We start from the raw sequence: 6822 nt of genomic DNA, 5'->3' as shown, positions 1-6822 counted from the left end.
CCTTGAATTGTATGAAGAAGGAATACGAATCCAAGAGGAAAATTAGGATTTTTGCATATGTGCCAACATTCTAAGGTATTTTCACTTTATTTTCTTGTATTTTTCTTCTTCTTTCAATGGTTTGCATTTCTTGTACTCTAGATGCTTTCATTCATTGTGTTGATGAGGGATGTTCTTCTTTTTTGTTATCACTTAGAGAACATTTTTATTACTTGACAACACTTAACCAGGCAGCCAATGTAGCCTCCTAATAATGTTGTTATCCTTAATTAACATTGGACTTTTCTGTCCCAAGAGGTAGCATAGGGCATACAGACTGTAATTGCCCAGTGCTTTATCCAGGTGATTGTTAACATTTAGAACTCATCATTTCTAGGATTATTTCCATTTTCTCATGTATCAGATTAATACTTGTATTTCTTTGTATGCTTGGATGAATTATCAAAATTGGTTAGCAACAAATTGAGAAAAAAAGATGGTGTGGAAAAAATAAATTGCAGGTCATGGAAAAAATCAAGCCCTCATTTGTAACGGTAATGCTTACTTATGTGAAATGCAAAACTTAGTTTTAGTCAGCCTGATTATAATGGCTATGGGTGGAGTGACATCACAATCGGCTTCATATAGTATGTTCTCTCTAAACTACAAGCCTAACAACCATTGCAATCCCAAAATTATTGTGGTACGAATAAGGAAAGTGTTATGTTTCTTCAATTTTATTTACTATGATAGGACTTAGATTTAGGAATTAATTTTATTTGTTCTTGACTATTACATTTTAGTATGAGATGTTGCAGTTGTCTTCTTGACCAATTATAGAAAGCTCTTTATCTGATGACCTTCTTGACTAATAAGTTCATTACATTCTTTGTGGAACATTCAATCATTTTTATTTCTCATGGTGACCTTTGATTATGCTAATCAAGTATGATTCTTTGTCTCTATGCTTGTACTTGTATTCAACTTCCATTTCTTGCACCGATTTATTTATTCTTTTAGACATTTTTGTACAATGTTTGAACAATCTTTCCTGCTAAATTCCACCTCTAAAATGATAATCTATCAATAGCTTGCACTAAACTTGAAAAATGTTTCTTGTTTGAAGCTATATGATTAACTTTTATTACATTATGAAGATCAAAATATTGTTTTCTCCTTTCATGTATCTTGTATTTTTCTCTTATTAAAATGATTTTATGTGTGTTACAAAAATTATATTGGTGGGACTGCTACTCAACTTGATTTCCCTATCAAAATGATTTCATGTCTATTAAAGAAATTATATTAATGGGCCTGCTATTCACCTTATTCATATTTAAAAATAAATAAATTGTAAGCCATTATATAATGTTTGTATTTGGAGTGTTTTAAAAGTGGAGTAGGTAGCATTTCTAAAAGAGTTGTATGTGGCTTCTCTTTGCTTTTTCATTTCGCTCACATGCCATTGGCAACTTGACTGCATAGTAACTTGATATTGAAGGATTATTATTAATTGATTTCTTTGGGGTATGGTTACACTTAGGTAAAAGGAAGCCTCCAATTTCACTTTACTATAAGTAATAAAGTACTTGTGATTTGGTTATTTTTCTCAACCAATCTAAGGGATTACAATGATATGTTAAGGACAAACTTTATTCTAGCTCTTAATATATTAGATGGACAAGTGTATCCTTAATTTTATTAAGCTTCTTGGGAAAGTGTTTACTATGAATCTTGAAGACGTGCTCTGCTGTTCTACTACTAAGGTAAATATTTGATTTATTTTCTCTATTCTTGTTATAAGTCAGTGTTCCCATTGATAGTTTTGTAATATCTTAATAAATTTATATCTATGTCTAAAGTATCATTTTCTTATTTCCATGGACTATTTTTTTTATAAGCTTAACATCCATACTTTTGTATGCTGAATTTTTTCATTTGGAATGATTTATAGATAGCATTAAGTCCATGGAGATTTTTAATGTCATTTTCTTCTTCTATGTTTGTCATATTTAAGGGTAACATTACGAGATAAATGGGTTGAAAATCTTTAACTTGTTTAATATCTCTATTTTCTTGGCCAATAATTGTTCCTCTATTCATTGTCTAGTGGAGACAATGGAAGATTTTGCAATGCTAGAACCAGTGTGATTTGAGAGAAGGGATTGGGATTTCTTTCTTCCCCTTCTGATTGGGATTTCTTTTTCCCCTTTCTACTAATTCGATAAAGAATCTATTTAAGCATCATTATTTGAACCCAAAAAGAGGTGAAATAGAGGATCTTAAGTTACAAGATTCATTCTTTTATCTAGTCGTTATTCCTTCATCACAACATCATGACTTAAACTTTACCTATTACACAAATCCTTGTGACCATGTGATACGTTAAATCCTTAACCATTTTTATTTCCTTCACTCATTCGCAACATCAACTCATTAACTAGGGTTAGAACTTGTGATAGTGTGATGAACAAAATGTGCCACTTCGCTACCTTCTCCATGAGTTACAAACTCACTCTAGTGATAGTGGGATAGTGTAAAGTTTGACTGCGTGATCATTGTGATTGCCTCATAGAAAATTCAAATGTTAGCTATGTGTGAACCTTTGCAAAGAAGTGATAAATCTATCTTTTGACTATGCATACCTCCTTCACAACTTTGCAACATGAAAATTGTGTTAGTCACTCAACCATGTAATCATGCGAGTAACTCTTAAATTGAATGCTTCACCCTATTTTGCATCATCACCACTAATAAAATTAACTCAACATTTAGCTCAATGATGATGTTATTTAAAGCTTTTCACTAATTCACTCCATTAATGTTTCGTTATCTCAACTCAGCTGCAAGGATGGGCCTGCATAATATCTCCTTTGTTCACACAGTTGCCACTTTAAATTAATTGAAGTAAAGAAGACCTGTAATCTTGTGCTTATACTCCTTTTTTCTCATTCACAAGTCAAAAAAAATAGTTTCCACTAACTACTGTGAAGCCACACAGAACGTAAAACAAGCTATTTTGTTCTCTTGCTACCTTTGAAATAGTTAGTGGAAAAATGGGTGTGATGTTGCATTAATGAAGACTTCACAACATTGCAACTTAATCATAGAGAAAGTAAAAAAAATCAATGTGAAAACTTGATGTGGAAAATAAGGATATAGATATATTAAGAAAAATTGCATTTTCTTACTTTGGACTTGTAAAATAATTTTTTTCAAAAATATTTTTTATTGATAACAAAGATGGAATATTTTGACCTAGGGTTTTTATAAGGATTAACAAAAATTTAGAAACTATAATCAATGGAACTACAATTCTTTCATGATTTTCACATATATTTTCTTAAATATTTGATGAGTGAAAAATCAGACCAACACAACAAATTCAATATTCTTCATGTTCAATGTACAAACCCTCAAAAAAGATGTCCTTTTTTTGAAATAGAATATTTCAAAAGAAATATGAGAATTATTTAAATTTTCTATCATTGATAATATTATTTTTGTGGAGATTTTTTATGGTAATATCTTTGATCTTTGGATAAATTTCAATGTTCTTTTGTCTTATATTTTTCTTGAGATTCATTGCATTATACATAAGTTTAGAAGTGACAATATTTTTATTAGTAAGATAAGAACTCTTACTGAGTCTATGAGAGGGCTTATATATGACATTGATATGCATGTTACTATTAGTATGAGGCTATCTAGGAATAATTTTAAAGACCTATTATATGATTAAATGATAAGATTCATTTCATGGGAAAATATCACATGGATTTATTTGGGCAATGAGGATTGCGGTAAAAAATCCCTTTGAAATAGCTTTATCATATGCTATGATAGAGCCCACCTAGTAGAGATAAAGATAGAGATAGAGACAAATCCCAATAAATTAGAAGTTCCTACAACTTATCTTGCTTCCTCCATAATATTGGTTGTTGGAGTGGAATATCTATACAATCAATCTAATACCTACCCCTAGTTTACTTTCATGTTATATTGCGCGATTCTTTTAGGCCAACTTTGATGGTTATGAGTTATGTTTTAGTGGAACTTGGTTACCTGAATTGATTGATGTTATTTCATACTTATTTTATATATTTGATGAGATACTTGATACTCGGTTATTTCATATGTTCATGGTTATTCTTTTGATGATGATGCTTTGTATATTTCATATACCAATTTCAGTTGTTTCATTATGATAGTTAGATGGATGATTTATATATGATTTTAATGGTTACTTATCCCATACGTGTATATATATGGTGTATATATATGTTTTACTCTATGTTTGAGATTTCTAATGTCGTTGAGAGAGGGAGTCGTAATCACCTAGTAGTCAGGATCTACATGATGTACCACTCCCTGCCATTAGCTGTTTAGTTTAGACATATATATATATATATATATATATATATATATATATATATATATATATGCATTTTAGATTTTATGTAGATTGCAAGTTCTAGGTATTGACTTCCTCGAATTTCCATGATGACTGTGCGCTATCATAGTATCCCAGTGGTAAAGAGGGGAGATAGTTCTCAAGTCTAAATCCTAAACTTGAGCCAAATGTCCTAAAATATAGGACAAGTATTTGCATTATTTACCTTACTAAATTCGTAAAATGACATGAATTCAAGATTTTGACCTTTAAGTTTGAATTTGTATAATCTTTTAGAAGTTTTTTCTTATTTAGTTTATCGGTTTGCTATGATTTTTAGTTTTAATTAGATAAAACAAATATACATTAAATGATTTAACTAACCAAAAAAATTTATACAAAAAAATTAAATTCTAATTATATTTAAATTAATTGAGAAATTATTTAAATGGAGGAAATAAATTTGAAGATTTAATTAAAAGACCAAATTTGGCACAACAATATATTTAATTTATTAATACTAAATTTAGAAGTTTCATTTAAATAATGAACTTTAAATATTATTATTAGTTAGATTAATAAATACATTTTCCAAATAAATCTTATTATTTATGAAAAACAAAGTGGGAATAATTTAAATAAACTTTAATCTAATTAATAAGCACAAAATATGCACAAATAATTAAATAAACTTAAAATATTAAAAGAAGAAAGCTTTTTATATGTTTGTAAAATCTAAACCCTAAAAGGAAAATATTCTTTATCAATAGATTAGGGCTCATTTCTCCACATAGTGGTTTATAGGAGCAATTTTTGAATATGGTTTTCTAGAGACAAGAATTTTTGCAATCTTAAAGTGTTCATCAGATCTTAACATTAGATCAAGGTAGGAATCTTGTGAAATTCATCATCGCAAATCTCATGTTGTTTATTTGTTTACTTTTTGTCATCTGTATGGATCCTCTTATGGAAATCGAATTTTAGAAGGAAAACCTTGTTTTGAAGATTATTGTTCTTTGTTACTAAAATGTTTATGAAAACAAATCTAAAAACCCTCCTTGAGATTTTGGTTTTTTCCGTTATTGAGCAATCATTTGGAGAATCTACATAATTTTAGAAAACCTACTAGGGTTTGGATAAAATGCACAATTCAATTTTATAAATCATTTTTGTCTTTGTCTTTTAATAATAATAAAAATAAGGGTTGTTAAATAATTTGTAATCTGGGACTATGTTGGAAATGAGTTGTAATATATATTTAAAAACATGTATACGTTTTAAGGGGAGGGGGTGGTTGGGTGTGTGCAGGGGCCATCACATCCCCAATGCCAGTCCTTGTGGTTGCTTACGCATCTCACATGTACATTGCTACTATGGGCAGTAATGCTATCATTGCTATTCAAGACTATGGGTTATGAAATGAAAAAAGGTAAGTTATTTTTTGTTTAAATTAATTTTTTCAATATATTTAATGTTATTAAATATTTTTATTATTATTTTCAAAAAAATTATTAAAATCTGTGTATGCATGCGTGTGTGTGGGCGCGCACGCGCGCGCGTGCATGTGTGTGTGTGTGTGTGTGTGTGTGTGAGAGAGAGAGAGAGAGAGAGAGAGAGAGAGAGAGAGAGAGAGAGAGAGAGAGAGAGAGAGAGAGAGAGAGAGAGAGAGAGAGAGAGTTAATTGTAAATTGATCAATAAATTTTATAGTAGTACTTTTAAAATATTAATAAATGGTTTCTTTTTGGGTAGATTTTAGAAGAAAGATGTTAATTGTGAATCATTTGTATTATAAACTATTTTTTTTCCTTGTGAATCAACATGAGATCTTATCCAATACTTCTAAAAAACATAGTTGATTAAGTTATATAAATGCAACCTATATTTTCATCAATCTAGAAACCTCATTCAACTAGGATACTTTCAAAAGTGAAAACTTGAACCCATATTGTGAATTGATTTTATGATATTGTATTGACAAATGAGTATGTGCAGGATCATGGTCAACCAAACTACACCCTTAAGTGGCAATAAAAAATCAAAAAACCAGGGTTATGTCAACTTGACGTGCAATTTTTTACTTGTTATGAACTTTCTATGATAAAAAAGAATCTCTAGAAAATTGAATTTAGTTTCTTAAAAACTAGGTCTTATCTAAAAATAAATAAAATTGATTGGTCAAAATTTTTAATTTTAATGCAATAGTACAAAATATTTAGGGCAAAATTAAGAAGTAGATGTATGTTTGACCACCTTAATCAAAGCCAAATGATAATTTTGTAATAAGACTGTAGATATAAGAATTAGACTCATTTACAGATGTGACATATTTATCGGTATTTTTATTCTAAATAAACAATTAAATATTAATTTTCTACTATAGTATTTTTTTTTCAATACTATGCAAAGTTGAAATTTTCATTGCTTTTTCTTATAGTAGAAGAAGCATAGA

This window comes from Cupressus sempervirens, chromosome 4, assembly GCF_028749045.1.
Source record: "Cupressus sempervirens isolate cs-2001-9-10 chromosome 4, ASM2874904v1, whole genome shotgun sequence".
Classification (NCBI taxonomy): domain Eukaryota; kingdom Viridiplantae; phylum Streptophyta; class Pinopsida; order Cupressales; family Cupressaceae; genus Cupressus; species Cupressus sempervirens.
This window is presented reverse-complemented; position numbering follows the sequence as displayed.